General features: G+C 50.3%; 1 long non-coding RNA gene across 1 annotated transcript; it reads right to left on the bottom strand.

Moving 5' to 3' along the window:
• Positions 1 to 4,036: 4,036 nt before the first annotated feature.
• LOC149520730 (uncharacterized) lies at positions 4,037 to 11,054 on the bottom strand. The gene is made up of 3 exons (XR_016348363.1): positions 10,629 to 11,054; positions 9,042 to 9,197; positions 4,037 to 4,679 (listed from the first exon to the last, which is right to left on the bottom strand). It is a non-coding gene; the product is annotated as an uncharacterized LOC149520730 (long non-coding RNA).
• Positions 11,055 to 17,061: the final 6,007 nt, after the last annotated feature.

The following is a 17,061-nucleotide window of genomic DNA, read 5'->3' as shown; positions in this document are numbered from 1 at the left end:
AACCTGCCCGGGGATTGAGGTCAGTTGGGGAGGCTTTGCTTCGTGTTCCCCCACTTGTGGAGATAAGATTAACATCTACACAGAACAGGGCCTTCTCAGCTTTTTCTCCCAGGCTGTGGAATTCTCTTCCTCGGGATATTTGCCTGGCGCCAGCGCTAGCATTGTTTCAGTGTCAGGCTAAAGCCACCCTTTTTACTTGTGCTTTTATTAATGTCTGAAGTTGTATGTGTATGTTCCTCTTCTCTATATGTTTTTAGTGGGTTTTATGTCCCTTTGAGGGCTTGTATTTTACATTTTTATATATATTTGTATTGTGTTTAAACATTTTTGTAAGCCGCCTCGAATATTTTATATAGAGAGGCAGGGTAAAAATATTTAAATAAATAAATAAATAAATAAATGCAGGGCATGTCGACTAGAGCGGCAATCCAGTGATAATGAATGGGGCTGGCAGAGCCTGACAGCCCTGTACAGTGATCAGGGCTATCTTGTAGCCTGTTGGCAGGGGAGGAAAAGCTAGACTCAGTCTCCTAGGCCGTGTCCAGACTCAGGGGTTTTTTCGGGAAAAGTAGTCTTTTCCCGAAAAAACTTCCCCTGCGTCCAGACTCAAGCCGCGTTCTTTCGAAATTATTTCGAAAGAACGCGGCTTTTCTTTTGATGGCGGTAAACCTCATTTCACAAGGAAGAACGCCTTCTTTCGAAAGTTCCTCTTTCGAAAGAAGGCGTTCTTCAATGTAAAGAGGCCGTCTTCGAAAGAGAGCATCCAGACTCGCTGGGTGCTCTCTTTCGAAAAAGCGGATTTCTCTTTCGAAAGATCCGCCTGCAGTCTAGATGCGATCTTTTGAAAGAGGCTCTTTCGAAAGATGCTTTCGAAAGAGCCTCTTTCGAAAGAAGCCTGCAGTCTAGACATAGCCTTACAGAGCAGCACTGAATATCTTGCTTTTTAGCTATAGGTGCCACAGTGAAGCCAGAAGCCAGTAATGACCTCATTGTGTGGTTCCAGGGGGGCACCTGAAGCAGAGTTTGGCCCTGGCACTGAACATTAGTTTCCAGTGGGAATTGGTTTTGTTGTGGATTGGAGCGGACGCATTTCCACATTACTCCATTTTGAGCAGTGTTTGCTGTCCCTGGAAGCTGTTTCCACTGGAATTCCAGTTAGCACAGAACTTGGGGCCAAATTCGGTGGAAACTCCCCCCTACCTCCACATGGTATTGCTCACTTAAGAACTGCAGACGTCTGTGCCTCAAACTTGGGAATGACTCTGGACATTTCAAATTAGAAACTTGCCAGTATGGTGGGAATGGGGAAAGCTCTCAGGGACTGTAATGCCACTGGTAAAAATAAATTAATCTCACCCCCCATAGAAGCAGCAGAGACATGCTAAATATAGAGACCCTGCTTTTAGTAATAGCTATTGTGTTTGATGCTGATCAGCAGCTGGAATGGATTTGTCATGGACAGGCTTGCTGACAGGGGATGGGTAGCAAAAGGGGCAGTGATTCAAAGGGGGAGCAGCTGGAGCCCCAGGCCCTTTCAATCGCAGCTGGAGCGCTGTTCCAAGCAGTTCTGAGGGCGGGGAAGGGATGCGCTCTCTGGTCTAGGTAGTGCTGAGGGCTGACTACCCTCTACCCACTTCTATCTGAGGCCCTGAGCCGCTCCCCCACCCTTGCTCTGGGTCCCAGGGTGGCTGTTATTCCTATTAGTCATGGACCCTATCCCCCCGCTCCCCACCAAAAAAAGAGACTTGCACAGAGAGCCCAGTGTAATTCCATTCCTAAAATCCATGTCCCTGGAGCCCAGCCAGGCACAGACTGTGAGCTAGGCTTGGAAGTCCCACAAATGGAAGCTGTCTCAGGATTGGTTGGGTGAAGAGCTGCAGTCTTTCTGGGGTAGGGAGGGTGGGGAGAGAGGGCGGGGAGGATAGCCTTTGGGGGAACTGAGTGAACCTTTCAGCAAAATAATTCATCCACTAAGCATCAGTATATTTAAGGTTAAACTCTAAAGAGTTCCATGTGTTCCACTTTAATTAGAGCAATTAACAAGTAATCAGATTAACTGAGCACTGTCTTCTGGATAAAAGGATTTCTCCTCCAGTTATTGCCCTCTAGCAGTAAGGAAATGAAAAGCCCGTGGTTTAGGAAATGGGAGCAGAACAGAGAGCAGCATAGATTGGCAAAGTTAGGGCAGGTCTGTCCTTAAACGCTGCACCAATACTGCTGCACAGATGTAGTGCTGCAGCTGATGGCACAGCTTCTCCCGTTGGCATAGCTAATCCACCTTGATGAGAGGCGGTAGCTGTGCTGATGAAGAGTGTCTGGCACGGTCTACACTGGGGGTTAGGTCAGTATAACTGCCTTGCTCCAGGGCGTGGATTTTTCATAGCCCTACATGAGCGATGTAGTGAGGTCAACCAAACTTTTTAGCATAGACCTAGCCTAGCAAGGTGGAAGCCAGGTATTAAATGTGGTGCTGGCCATCATGTGCTTGATCACACATGATTCCTGCATCCTCCAGGCAGCCCAGTCCATGGCATCCCTAGATGTTAGTCCAACTGATTTGCTCTCCTCTCTGGAAGCGAATGTTACCCACATAGTGTAACTCCTGAGCCTATTGTGGCTGATTCATGTGGCTCTTGGACTGTAAAGTGACTGAGACTGTGGCAAATTAAAAGGATCATACAGCAAATTCTAAACTTTTATTGCAGTAACTCCTCTGAGAGTTCCACACTGGCGGCCAGGTTATTTTCTCTCTCTGGAATAAGAAGCCCTTTCGGGCCATGGAATGAAGCCAGGTAGGAGCTGCAAGGGGCACAGACCTCACGGTGTTTAAACCTCATTACAAGAGGAGTAACAGTAATTTGAATTAAGAGTGTTAATTCGAACTATTTAGCCCATGCCGCATGTAGCCGCTGGCAGGGAGTTCGGGCAACCGGGCATTAAAAAATGGCAGCGCCCGGGAACATGCAGATGAAGCCCGGGATATTTAAATCCCGGGTTTCATTTGCATGTTCGAATGCCTACATTAGCTACCCTAGTTCGAACTAGGGTGGCAGTGCAGCCATACCCATAGGGGTGGCTCCTGGGATGTTTTGGAGGGAGGGGATAAGAGGGGGGCAGGCACCTCCCAAGGGCTCAGGCACTCCCTCTCTTATTCTCTGTTTTGTGTGTTTGTTTATCTCCTTCTGCTGGTTGTGAGGGCCATCAACTTGATCCTGCTGCGGAAGGTCATCTGCCTGGGAAACCTGGACCCGATCATGGCCAGATTTGCTGCCCTGGGGTTTCCAAATTGCGGGGGAGCGATTGATGGGACCCATATACTGATCCATATACACTGAGCTGCCCAGTATATTAATAGGAAGGGCTACTTCTCTATGGTGCTGCAGGCCCTGGTTGACCACTGTGGACACTTCATGCACATTTTTGTCAGGTGGTCGGGCAGGGCACGTTATGCCCACGTCTTTCAGAACTCTAGCCTGTACAGGAAGCTGGAGGTGGGCATATTCTTCCCTCACCGTGACTTTGCCACTGGGGATGTGCAGATGCCACTGTGCATTGTGGGGATGCAGCCTACCTCCTGATGCTGTGGTTAATGAAGCTGTACATCAGCTACCTGGACCCTAGCAGGGACCGATTCAGATGCAGTGCACCTTTGGCCACCTTAAGGCATGGTTCAGGATCCTCCTGATCGGTCTCCAGGTGGGGGAGCACAACATCCCCGAGGTGGTCACGGCGTATTGCATCCTCCACAACATTGTGGAGAGGAAGGGGGAGGCCTTCCTCCCGGAATGAGGGGCAGAGTCCAGCCATGAGGGGAGACCGTTGAGCAGCCATGGACAGCTGCCTCCACCATGCCCATCATGCCGCATCCAGGAGGCCCTGAAGAAAGGTTCTCTGAAGGACCCCAATAACTCTCCCCAGAACCTCCCCACAGGAGCCTCTGGCTTTCTGCCCTATCCCTTCTCCACCACAACCCCTCTCTTTGCCCCTTCCCTGACCTCTCCATAAAGACGCCTTTTTGGTTTTGAACAAAATTAACTCTGTATTGATCTTTCAGAAAAAACAGCAAGGGAGGGGGAAGAGGGTTCATAACCTGGAGGGGAGGGAGGCTGGGAGTGGTGTGTGGGATAGCTGGATGTGCCACCTTGGGTGCGAAAACCTTGTTGGACTTGAGGTTAGGTGGGTCCAGGAACCACCGGCGACTGGGCAGGAGGGCGGGCTGGAGCGGGGTCAGGGATGGAAGGGGGAGGGGGCATAGGCATCGCTTGGGGAGCAGGCATAGGTCTTACTTGGGGAGGGGGCATGGCCATTGCTTGGGGAAGGAACAGAGACATTGCTTGGGGAGGGAGCAGAGGAATCACTTGGGGGCAGCCAGAGGGGGAATGGGCATAGTAGCGGGGGTAGGAGGGTGGTAGACAGGAACAGTGATAGCGGGTGGGTGTGCCAGCATGTTGCGCATGATGGCACACATGCTATCGCACTGCTGCATGAGCTGGTCCCATGTGCGGTTCCGCCATTCTGCGTCCTTGCAGCTCTTCTGTGCCACAGTCTGCTGCATGTCGCACAGGACACTGACATGCTGCCGCATCAAGTCTTCTGGACCCCGGCGTGCTTGCGGGTCCCCCAGGCTGTGGCAGCTGGCTTGGGTGGTGTGGCTCATCCCTCAGTCCTGGCTGGTCCGTCTGTGGAGAACACAAAGAGGGGGAGGCGGTCAGTCGTCCAGGCAGACACTGACCCTGAGGCCATGCCCTCTTCTGTGAGCAATAGCCAACAGTCTGCAGCCCAGAGGGGGATGTCCTGGGAGCAAGGTCACGTGTGGCCTGCACAGCACACCTTGCCTCACAGAGGCCGCAAAGTATCCAGGGGACAATGCTGCCTACTTTTCTCTCCCCGTCCCAGCCAAGCAGGCAAGGGAAGTGTCCAGCCACAGTGGGATCCCCTCATGGGTGACAGAGGAGCCGGGAGCAGCCTGGCCCTCCCTGGGGTCCACACACACATCTGTGGCTCACAGCCTGTGTGTTGTGTGCAGCACTCCTTGGTGTATCTGGTGTTGTGCCTGTGCCCTTGTGGCTAGCCTGCTTCCAGCTGTGGCAGGTGCTGGGGGGGGGGCAGGCTTCCCTCCACCTCCCAAGGCCAGACGTGTGTGTGGCCTCTCCTGAGCCTGGCATCAGGATCCCACCCGTTCTCAGGGGCTGCCTGCTGAGTCTGCGTGGTGCACAATAACGCTGCATGTGTTTTCACATGCATGGACTGCAGCACGATGTCCAGCCCAAGCAACACTCACACACTGCCCCCTCTGCACCTGCCTCCCCTGCCCTGAGTGTGTGGCAAACCAAGAGCACTCATCTAAAGATCCCTCCCCAGCATCAGATGAGGCCTGGGAGACATCCTGGCTGACAGTGCTGGGACTCTGAGCTGCCAGGCCCAAAGGTGCCGGGCTCTGAGCTGCCAGGCCTAAAGTTGCTGGGCTCTGAATTGCCAAGCCTGGAGTTCCAGCACTCAGCCCTGTCAGGCCCTCACAGAAATTAAGCACTGCCTGCAGGACAGGAAACACACTGAACACCACATTACAGTGAACAGGTTCCTGCCCACAGTCTCCTGGTACCTTCCCCTGGATGGTGATTACAATGAGAATACAACGACATTGAAAACCACCCTCCCCAGCCTGCTCTTAATTGCTGCAGGTCAGACATAGCTGAAAGCTGTGGTTTGGCTGCCAGCTGAGGTAATGCTGAGGGGCTGGGAAGGTGTTACCACTCTTCATATGCTAGGCTGTGATTTCCCTCCATGTGGGGCAGCTTGACAGCAGGCTGGTGTGAAGGGCTCACTGCATTGCATTCCTTATTTGGTGAGAAAAACCTGGACAGCAGCACTAGTGCAGCCCTCTCAGCCATGCATTGGGTGAAAAGGCAAGTGCAAGAATGGGGAGAATGCACTGCCTTAAAGCCCTGAAACTCATAGTGGGACCTGACTTTAATCTGCTGATAGATAATTATCTGGGGAGGAGATAGTACTGGGGAGAGGTGTCATGAGACTCTGCCCACATCACAAGGGAGCAGAGGTGTTGTATTTTCCCAGTCATAGTCTTAGGGTTGCCAGATGGTTTCAGTAAAAACACTGGACATGCTTGACATTACCTTACAATCTACATTACATCTTATTTAAAAAATACCAGATATTTGCATTTTCTCATTTCTATTTTCTCAGTTTGTTTCCCAAACAGAAAGCTCAAATACTGGACTGTCCAGTTTAAAACCAGACACCTGGCAACCTTACATAGTCCTGTTTGGAAAGGGCATGAAGCTTTCTTCTATGTATGGCTGCAGTAGCTGTGGAACAACCACTATCCTTTTTCATGGAAATGGCTGAGTCTGGGGGTTTTGCTTGACTCTGTCCAGGGCTGTTATACAACTAGAATTGTTGCACTGAACACTGGGAGGTAATTGAGCATTGTTTGACGGCAGTAGTCATAACATTGCATGGGGCAGTGATTTCCCAGAGAGGCACTGATGGCTAGATGCTGGGTGCTAGGCAAGGAGACCAAGCATGAGAGAGGGACCACGTGGCAGGCTGGAGAGGAATCACGGAGAGTTGGTTGATGACATTCTGGTGGAACAATCCCCCACAGAAAATGCTGAGGCAACATCAAAACAGTTTGTAGGAATGGGACAATTCCAGACAGTTTTGAAAGGAAATTATCCCAGAGCTTGAATTCAATGTTCCTGAGTCTGCTGTATTATCATGTGACATGGCTTTGGGAAGGTGAAAATGAAATAAGTATTTTGGCAGCGATCAGACAGCAAAAAAATTCCAAAATGTTGACTCTCCGTTCTGATCCAGGACAAAACCACCTTTGGAATTTCCATGGGACAGGAGTTCTGTGTGTTGGCCAGCCGTAGCACTGAGATGAAGTCACCAAGAGGCAGGAATGGCCTGACAGCTCATAAACTCTGTTAGTCCTGAGAAAATATCGCTCTAACACTTTTCCATTGCTGCCAATGAAAGTGGTGGCTTCAGTGACCATCAGACCACCCGTACAAGCTTGAAGGGAGGCAGAGCAATCTCATCCATAGGATGGTTCGGGGTAGCCGCTCCAAACTGGCACTTTGGGGAAGAGTGGGGAGGCCATGACAGCTGCCTCAACCATCCTATGCACAGGACCCGGGAGGCCCAGGGTGGCCTGGCAGATTACCTGGGGGGCTTGGTGTGGGGTAGCAACAGGGCTTGCCTTCTCCCTATACTCAGCATGGTGCCAGGAAATGGAGCCTCCTGACTCTGGCCCCATCCTATTCCACTTACTGCCATGGCCGTGAAGCAAAGCACAGCAGGCTGAGAGATGGGCAGCAGGGCAGAGTAGAGAAGGCTGCTGGGTCACTCTGGCTCCTGCCACTGCAGTGAGTGTGATTCCTGATGCTACCCTGTGCCAAGACCCTGGTAATCCCCCACCACATATTACTCAGGGTAGGGAGTCTTTGGACAAGGGGTGCAATGGGGGCAGAGCTGGGGTGGGACGGGGGCGGAGCAGAGGTGAGGCAGATTCTGCAGCAGGGGTGGTGTGCCAGACCCTGCACCCCCTAGGGACAGCCCTGGAGGGAGAGAAGCGCAATTTGAAAATAAGATAACAACGATGTCTTATAATCTTCACTAGTAATGCTGAGAAGTTCACATGTGGTGTGTTGGGGCCCAGGGGCTGGGAACCTGACCTGAGTGTCTCCTTGGAGAGGCTAGGAATCCCCCCTTTCTAACTCAGAAGCATTAGAATGTATTCGCTTTCAATGCTGGTGCTGCTGCAGGATTAAATAGTATTTGTTTTAGGCCTCGGGATCAGTGCAGAGTTTTGGGAGAAATTCCTTGTTTGGTGAGGAAGAAGGGAACATTTCCCTATATCCCCCAGTTTTTGCTGTGTGAAGCTGCCCAGGGGGCTGGTGTTGTTAGAAGCAGGCCCTGTGGAAAGGGAATAGAGGGCAGACTGGAGGCCAGGAGGGGGTCAAAGACACATGATAAATACAATGCATCCCATGGAGAGCCCAGCGCTATCACACACATGTGGAGTACATGTGTGTTTGATGCAAGGTAGGTATGACTTCAGTGTATGTGCACCAATAGCTTACATCTTGAGTTAGCAAAGAGCAAAAGGGGCTGAATTGCGTCTGAGCTTTCAGAGAGGAGTCCCAGCTCCACTGGACAACCCAGGCCTCTGTTTGGCTGAATTCTTGTGGCATTTGTGGTCAGTTAGAGGATTAAGTGCTAACATGAGAAAGAGAGAGAGAGAGAGAGAGAGAGAATGTGTGTGTGTGTGTTGCACACGTGGAGGGACCTGCCAGGGAATGGACTGTCTCCAGAGCTCTAATGCTTAATACAGAATTGTTTTCCCTAGGCCAGGATTATTGTAATGATCTGCTGAGCTAGCCACAGTTCCAGCCCCATTATTCTATTAGCACAGGCGTTATAAGGTGACACTGTGCATCTGTTTGACAAAACACAGCTTCCGACTCCCAGTTGATCTTTCTAACTAAAAGGAATTTAGCCTTCACTTGAAGAGGATTCTCTATTATTATTGGCTTATAGCTGCTTAGAAATAAACAGCAATAAATACTCTGCCAATTTACTTTCAGAATGTTCTTATTTGTATCACGTCATGCAGAAAAATATTAACAATATAAATGCCTAGCTTCATAAAAGGCTAAAAAGACCTCTTTTTTTGGAGTGTCAATGTTTGTAAAAGTATTTTCTAAAGAAGCTGCAATTTGAATTAAGCAGCTGTTGGTAACGTGGTCTCTCAGGGCAAGCTACTGTGATTGCTGTGTATATTTGTTGTATGTCAGCAGTCATGAAATATAATATAAAACAGGGAACTGCAGCGGACTAGCAAAATCTGTCTGTGTTTTGATTATGGGGAAAACGAGGGAGCAGTTGGCATTAAGAAAATGACAATGGTAAAGCAAAGTGTACGGAAAACTTGTAGATGTATAGAAAGAACCTTCCAGTGCTTTCAAAATGCTCATCAAAGAGGCAGCTCCTTTTACATCTCATTTAATATTTACCGAAAATGTGCAAGCAGTGTACTCCAATTATTAGGTATCAGCATGTAAGGTAAGAAACGTGTGGATGCCATGCCATGGAAAGGAACCCAGTTGTATTGTTCTCCTTGTAATGAGCCTCAGATCTCGGCTGGAAAGCGCATTGCCTACGCAATTACACTACAACAGAATGAGATTGCATTAGTTAATGGAGTTGACCTCTTAAGTGGAATGTTTCCCTCTTATTAATTAATTTAAGATAATTACATTAACTTTCTTTCTCAAACTGGGTCTGTTTCCATAGTCCATAATGTCTCAATTACCTGAGGCTTTCTCAAGCTCCTTGGCCAATGACTGGCTTTTGATAAAAATGCAGATAAATATGTAGATGGGAACCCCCTTGTCAGGGTAACACAATTGATCTTACAGGTAAGGTTGGAGCAGCTCTACCAGCACACAATGATACCTATATGTTGTAGTTCATGGGAAATGTGGAGTGCAGGATTTCTAGCTAAGACTGTAGAGAACCATATGGTATGTCCACATTAGCCCCCTAGTTTGAACTAGGGGGCTAGTGTAGACATACCCATAGATAGTAAAGCTTGAAAACACCTGTTTGGCCAAATAGACCTTCTGGGACATAACATTCACTGTAAGAAATGTGGGATAAATCCTGCACTGGTGCAGCGGCTGTATCCCTGTTTTCTTCAGTGCATCTATGCCAACTAGCACCTGCTGAGAATCTAACCCTGTCTGGTTCTTGAGTTGGGAAGAGAAGTGCTTCCTGTCACAGAAACAGGGGTTATCAGACCAGTCATAGACTGGTCCTGTCCCACTCTTGGAACAGACAGTGGTCTGTTGTGATGGGACCCTGCATGCCCCTCAGCGGCTTGGACTAGGTGGTAACTAGTCACAGCTTCTACTTGTAGCGCCCCCTCTCCACCCGGTTACCTTCTTTAATGCCAGTCCGATTACAGGTTTTGATGGACAGGTTCCTCTGGATCCTACCATCTACTCAGCAGGGTGTATCCTCATTATTTTTCCCTATAAAGCTATTTGGTGGTGCCGCCACCCGCCTCACTCCTTCCTGGCAGGGTCACTAAGGCAGCTTGGGAGGAAAATTCTAATCACAGAGTAATCCCCACGTACTTGCCAGATAGTTGGAGACTTCCAAGAAATAACACAAACACATACAATATGTTCAACACAATAATGATATTAAACAGGAGACAAAAAGAACATAACAGGGTAAAGCACTATTTATAGGTTCACTGGTGCCCATGCTGCTAATACCTGTGACTTGCCCCACTCACATGACTCGATGTAGCAAATGTAAGATTACTGTCCCGTTGGTACGCGTACTTTGTTGTGGCCCTTGATGACCCATGACCACAAAATTCTTCTCTGTAGTGGTTTAGCAGTGTGGCTGACCGGGTTCAGTACAGCACGAAGGACCCACAAGCGGGAGAAGATGGTAAATCCCTCCACAGGTTTAATATGCAGCAGGCTATACAATCCCCAAACCCTTACTCCCTGGCTTGAAAACACAGTACAGGGAGTAGGGGGTCCCCAAAACAAATTCCCTGACTGACTGAAAGATGGTGCACTCACAAACTCCATGAATGATCCTCCGGCTCAGAGATGACTCTGGACTCCTCAGTCACTGCAGAGGGGCTGATCTCTGCTAGCAGGGATCCTCTTCAGGCAGGAATCAGGCTGCTTCGGTCCCAGGATTTCCCCACACCACAAAGGGGAGCAAGGCTCAAGGTGCAGATTACACAACTGTACTAAAATCCAAACTGTAGTCTCCTAGCCCAGCGTCTAGACACACACCCAGCAGGCAGCAGCCGGGAACTAGCAGACAGAGCAGAGCTGACCATGTGGTGACTGGTCTCACCCAGGGTGCTGGAGAGCTAACTCAGCCTGGCTGGGGAAGTTTCCCAGCAAACTCCACAAACTGGGAATCAGGAGTGGAGAAAGGAAAAGCCCAGCTGAAGGATCTTGCTTTTGGGTCCCTAGAGGCCAGTTCTTAGGGGTAACCCTGCATGCAGGCCTGGGGCTTACTCGCTCCCACACAGCCAGTCCTCCCCTTGCCCTGCTGGCTCCAGACTCCTCCAGAAAAATTGCTTCTCCCCTCTCCTGAACTCCCCAGGTGGGGCATCTCACTCCCTATGGTTGCCGGGCAGACTCTTGAGTTTGCTTTGGCTCCTCCTCCCTAGCAGGGACAGTGGGCCTCTCCCTGAGCTGCCAGCAGACAGAGCCCCAGGAATCTAGGTCATCTCCTTGGGGTTACATAGTTCTGGGTCATTTAGGGGCAGAGAGTGTGTGGAATGAATTTTGTTATGTGATACATTACCTCTAAACACAACGGAAATCATTCTGCACATGAACACGCACAATTATAAGGGCACGTCTACACTGCAGCGCTATTTCAGGGTACTTACGGTATCCCGGAATGGCTATTCTGCATCTTGACAGTGTGCCCACCATTTCAAAATATCTTTCACAATAACGGGCATGCTATTCTGACGTCTCTGTAAACCTCATTCCACAAGGGTTAAGGGACATTTTGGAATAGTAGGTTATTTTGAAATTTGGCACTGTATAGACAGCACCAAATTACAAAATAAGGAATTTCAAAAATACACTTGAAAAAAGCTACACAATGTGTGTAGCTCAAATTGCGTAGTTTATTTTGAGCTAAGGGTGCACTATAGATGCACCCTTAGAGGAAACACTTTCTGACACCCCTTAGTTTGCTGCCTAGACCTTGGAACCAGTGTCTCAGCCCTCTTGAGTTGCCAGGGTGCTTATACCTGTTCTTTCTAGAGTCCAGCTGACTGGGTGACCCCTCTTTTCCCTAGTTACGCCCTTCAGAGACCATGTGACATGCAAGCAGGGAACACAAAAGTTTTGCAAAGAAACACCTCATGCGCGTGCAATTTACTAGCCCAGGGCAGTTACAAATCCATGCAACTACAACAAATACCTGGACCCACCTTTCAACCTTCCATTGACCTCAGCCATTGTTCCAGTTCTAATCTAGGTGACCTTATGCTCTTCTTGCTGCTGGGGCTGGTTAGTCTCATCCCCACAGACTCCCTCTTTCTTATAAACACAGACATGTACAGACCCCCAGAGCTTGACCTATATTCTACCCAGGCTAGGTTCATGTGTTCAGCACCCTTATTGGACAGAGGGTGGAAAAGACGATAACAGTCCTAAGCAAGTCCACAGTCCTCCGGCTGGATGAGTCTTCCAGTGTTAGTTCTTCCCAAGGTGAGAAACACTCCCTTGTTTTACATCTCAGCAGGTCATAAACCAGTTCAACAGACTCTAATCACAGGTCACAAAGGAGAGTTAAGTACAGAATGCAGATGATACTCATCAACTTAAATGAAATTCCTTAGACCTATTCCTAAATCTATCACAGTACCCTCACCACAGAACTCATATTTGGCTGTGTGGGGGACTCCTCTCCTCCATCAAAGTCTTCTTCCTGCATAACTTGTGGATAAGACTTCTGCTCAGGTGTTTCTCTCCTGTATCAGATGCTAGCTCATCTCAGAAGATGGCCTGATATATGACCAGTTTTGTAGTCGTTCCATTACTACCAAAAGTGGAAATACAAGATTGTTATACAGGCAGTCCCCGGGTTACGTACAAGATAGGGACTGTAGGTTTGTTCTTAAGTTGCATCTGTATGTAAGTCGGAACTGGCGTCCAGAGAAGAGCGACAAGAATGATTAAAGGTTTAGAGAACATGACCTATGAAGCCAGGCTTCATGAACTGGGCTTGTTTAGTTTGGAAAAAAGAAGATTAAGGGGGGACATGATAGCAGTTTTCAAATATCTAAAAGGGTGTCACAAGGAGGAAGGAGAAAATTTGTTCCTCTTGGTTTCTGAGGACAGGACAAGGAGTAATGGGCTTAAAGTGCAGCAGGGGAGGTTTAGATTGGACATTAGGAAAAAATTCCTAACTGTCAGGGTGGTCAAATATTGGAATAAATTGCCAAGGGAGGTGGTGGAATCTCCCTCTCTGGAGATATTTAAGAACAGGTTAGATAGACATCTGTCAGGGATGGTGTAGACGGAGCTTGGTCCTGCCTTGAGGGCGGGGGGCTGGACTCGATGACCTCTCGAGGTCCCTTCCAGTCCTATGATTCTATGATTCTATGATTCTATGATAAACCCAGGCGTCCCCAAGTCAGCTGCTGCTGAAACTGATCAGCGGCTGATTCCAGGAAGCCCGGGGCAGGGGCTTCCTGTAGTCAGCCACTGGTCAGTTTCAGCAGCGGCTGACTTGGGGATGCCTGGGGCAGAGCAGCTGGGGTGCTGCCCGGTTGGTCCAGTAGCACCCAGAGCGGCGCTACGGGACCAACCAGCAGCGCCCCAGCTGCTGTACTACAGGCGTCCGGAGCAAAGCCGCGGAGCACAGGGGCAGCGGGACAGCCCAGACGCGCCGTGGCTATCCTGCTGCCCTTGGGCTCCGTGGCTTTGCTCTGCTTTGCTCCCCATCCCCCTGGTCTGCAGACCAGGGGGACGGGGAGCAAAGCAGCGGAACACGCGGGCAGCGGACAGCCCAGATGTGTCTGGGCTGTCAGCTGGCCGCATGCTCCGCGGCTTTCCTCTGCTTTGCTCCCAGTCCCCCTGGTCTGCAGACCAGGGGGACAGGGAGCAAAGCAGAGCAAAGCCATGGAGCACGTGGTCAGTTGACAGCCCAGACGCGTCTGGGCTGTCAGCTGCCCCATGCTCCGCGGCTTTGCTCTGCTTTGCTCCCCGTCCCCCTGGTCTGCAGACCAGGGGGATGGAGAACAAAGCAGAGCAAAGCCTCGGAGCACACGGTCAGCGGACAGCCCAGACGTGTCTGGGCTGTCCGCTGCCCGCGTGTTCCGCCACTTTGCTTCCTCTCCCTGGTCTGCTGGAGACCAGGGAGAGGGAGGGCCCCGTTCGTAACTGCGGATCTGACATAAGTCGGATCCGCGTAACTCGGGGACTGCCTGTATTACCTAAAATTACCACTATAGATTTTCCTTGGGCAACAGTCTCTATCAACAGACATTAGCTGAGAAAGAGGGCACAGACGATATTTTGAAAACTAGGTACAAATGAAAAGTGCTTCATGTCTCTTGACTAAGACACACTCTCTCCAGCTCACATGTACAGATATAAAAACTCAGTCCTTGCTGATATATCACCAAGCAACCCCTTTCTTCCGTAGGCATGTCCTCGGCCAGTGCCAGCCCAAGAGGTTCTAATGTGATAAAGTGTGAAAGCAGGCTCATAAGTGGTGTGTGTGTGTGTGTGTGTGTGTGTGTGTGTGTGTGTGTGAGAGAGAGAGAGAGAGAGAGAGAGAGACGAGGTGTGTGTGTGTGTGTGTGTGCAAAAGAACCTCCTCATTATCCCCCAAGTAAGTGTGTTCTGATTGGCCGGGGGAAGGCTGGGGCTGATTTCCCTGCTTACTTGGGAGACCATGGAGGTTTATTCACACCCTCATGGTCCACGTTTACTAAAAAAAAGCACCCCCTACCTCCCAGAAATCCCTGCACACAGGCCTGGAAAACCTGAAATAAAGCTTAGCACAGAGTTTGGAATATATTGTTCAGTATTATTGGATTATAAATTGTTCTCGTGATGAGATTTAGTAAAAGGCTGAGGAGGTCTTTTGGCAGGGGAGAGTATTTATGATGCTTTTGTAGCAATACATGAACACTTTCTGATTTTGCTTGTTTGTGGCTGCCCCGGAGGCTGTGTTTTGGTAAATTAGTACTTTATTTATTCAGGTGCCAGATAGATTTGGGGGCATTTTTAGAGCTTTTTCTTTAGGTACCTTCCTACAAAGCTAGGAAAACTCAATGTGGGGCAACCAACTGGCAGAGCAAAGTTGTGGGATGTCTATGATCAAAGGTGAGGAACACTACTGTCACACACCATATTTTGGGAAAGAGTGTGTCATGAAAGAATGCCTCAATAATCCCTTGCCACCTTCCTCAACCTAGTGTTGCTAGGGAGCTTCCAGTGAGATATTCTCTGTGGGATCCTCATCTCCTCTGCCACAGACAGACCCTAATCCCTTCTCAAATTCTGATTTGGAGCTAATGGGACCCAGCAGGATAACTTGGTATCTCTTTGTATGGTTCCAGCAGCTGGCATTAGGGGCAACCAGGAGCAGCCAGTTATGCAAAGTCTTGACCTTCTTGTTACCTCGAGGAACCAGAGACTTGGAGAGTTCTGAACCCAGGAGTGAGCACTTGCTGGCAGATCCCTAGTCCTCGTGCTGGTGAACATACTGGGACTGTTTCTCTTTCCCCAATTCTGTTGATGCATTTGATTACACAACAGTTGTATTCATCAGGGAAAAGCAGAGAGTCTTCCCCCTCCATCTCCAGAGCTTATTCTATTCAAACTAGCCAATTAGCCCGTCATAAGACGGGATTTTCAGGTCTCTCCTCCATGTCGGTCTTCTCTCCTGAGCCTCCATCTCTCGCTCCGACTCTCTCTCTCTCTCTCTCTCTCTCCTTTTCCTCCTAATGCCTTCCCACCCCCCAGCTCTCTTCTGCCTCCTGCCTCTCTGTCTGTCATTTCTCCTCCCCCTCCTGCCTCTCTCACCTGGGGAACCACGGAGCCCAAATGGATGTTTGGGCTCCGCACTCTCCGTGCTGCATGGGGGGCTCGGAGCCCAAACACTTGCTTGCGCCACTTGCTCCCATGTGGTGGCCTGGCTGAGCAGCGCAGAAGCTCCCTGCATGGTGCCCCGCCCCCTTCCTCTCCCTCCGTGGTGGTTCGGCCAGCCCCCCGGACACCCACCCACACCAGTGCTGCTTCCCTCCCCCCTTCCTCCAGCCCCCCCATATCCTCCGCTTCAGCCCCACAGCCCCCAATCCCACCCCAGCTCTGCTTTCCACCCCCCTTCTGGCCAGCCCCGTCTCCTTCCCCTCCCTGCCTGGCACGCTGCGCTGCTCCCAGCTCCTGATTCCCAAAGGGCCGCTTGCTGCCGCTTGCCCCCCTGCTGGGGCCCGGCAGGAGCGCTGCTCAGCTGGGAGTGGTGCAGCATGCCACAGCGCTCCACGCAGGGAGGGGCAGGGGGCGGGGCTGGCCGGAAGGGGGGTGGAAAGCAGAGCTGGGGGGATTGGGGTCTGTGGGGCTGGAGGGGAGGATGGGGGGGGCTGGAGGAAGGCGGGAGGGAAGCAGCACTGGTGGGGGGACGTGTCCGGGGGGCTGTGCGGCCCGAACCGCCATGGAGGGAGGCGAAGGGGGGCGGGGTGCTGACGTACATGACCGGGGGCGTGGCCATGTACGTCAGCGTTACAGATGCACAGACACTGGGCTACTATATATATGATATGAATATTCAACTAGGAAATGAACCTTTACTAGGGTCCTGCAGCTTGTGAGCATTGGTACAAACAGGACTTTGTGAGAAATGAATGGCAGAGGGGGTAGATGTAGCAAACTGAAATTTGTTTTTGAGCTTGCCAAACTGATCCTGAATCATGTCCCCTGCTTCATCAGGACTCAGATAATCAAAAGCTGGTGATGTTTAGGTAGCATACTTTTCCGGGTAGAAGCAGAATGGACCTCCATCTAACACCAGTTTTATGTCCATGAAGATTGTCACTTAGCTGCTGTTTCCAAAGTCTGTCAGCTGAGTCACTGTGGGTATGTCTACACTACCACCCTAGTTCGAACTAGGGTGGTTAATGTAGGCAACCGGAGTTGCAAATGAAGCCTGGGATTTGAATTTCCTGGGCTTCATTTGCATCTTGCCGGGCACCGCCATTTTTAAATCCCCACTAGTTCGAACTACCTAGTCTGTGCCGCGTGTAGCCGCGAGCACGGAATCCGAACTAGCGGGGATTTAAAAATGGCGGCACCCGGCAAGATGCAAATGAAGCCCGGGAAATTCAAATCCCGGGCTTCATTTGCAACTTCAGTTGCCTACATTAACCACCCTAGTTCGAACTAGGGTGGTAGTGTAGACATGCCCTGTGTTACCCACTGCAAACTACTGCTCAGTGTTGCTGGGGTGACTCAGCTCCATTGC

Source organism: Pelodiscus sinensis, chromosome Z (assembly GCF_052426305.1).
Source record: "Pelodiscus sinensis isolate ZL-2025 chromosome Z, ASM5242630v1, whole genome shotgun sequence".
Taxonomy (NCBI): Eukaryota; Metazoa; Chordata; order Testudines; family Trionychidae; genus Pelodiscus; species Pelodiscus sinensis.
This window is presented reverse-complemented; position numbering and strand designations above follow the sequence as displayed.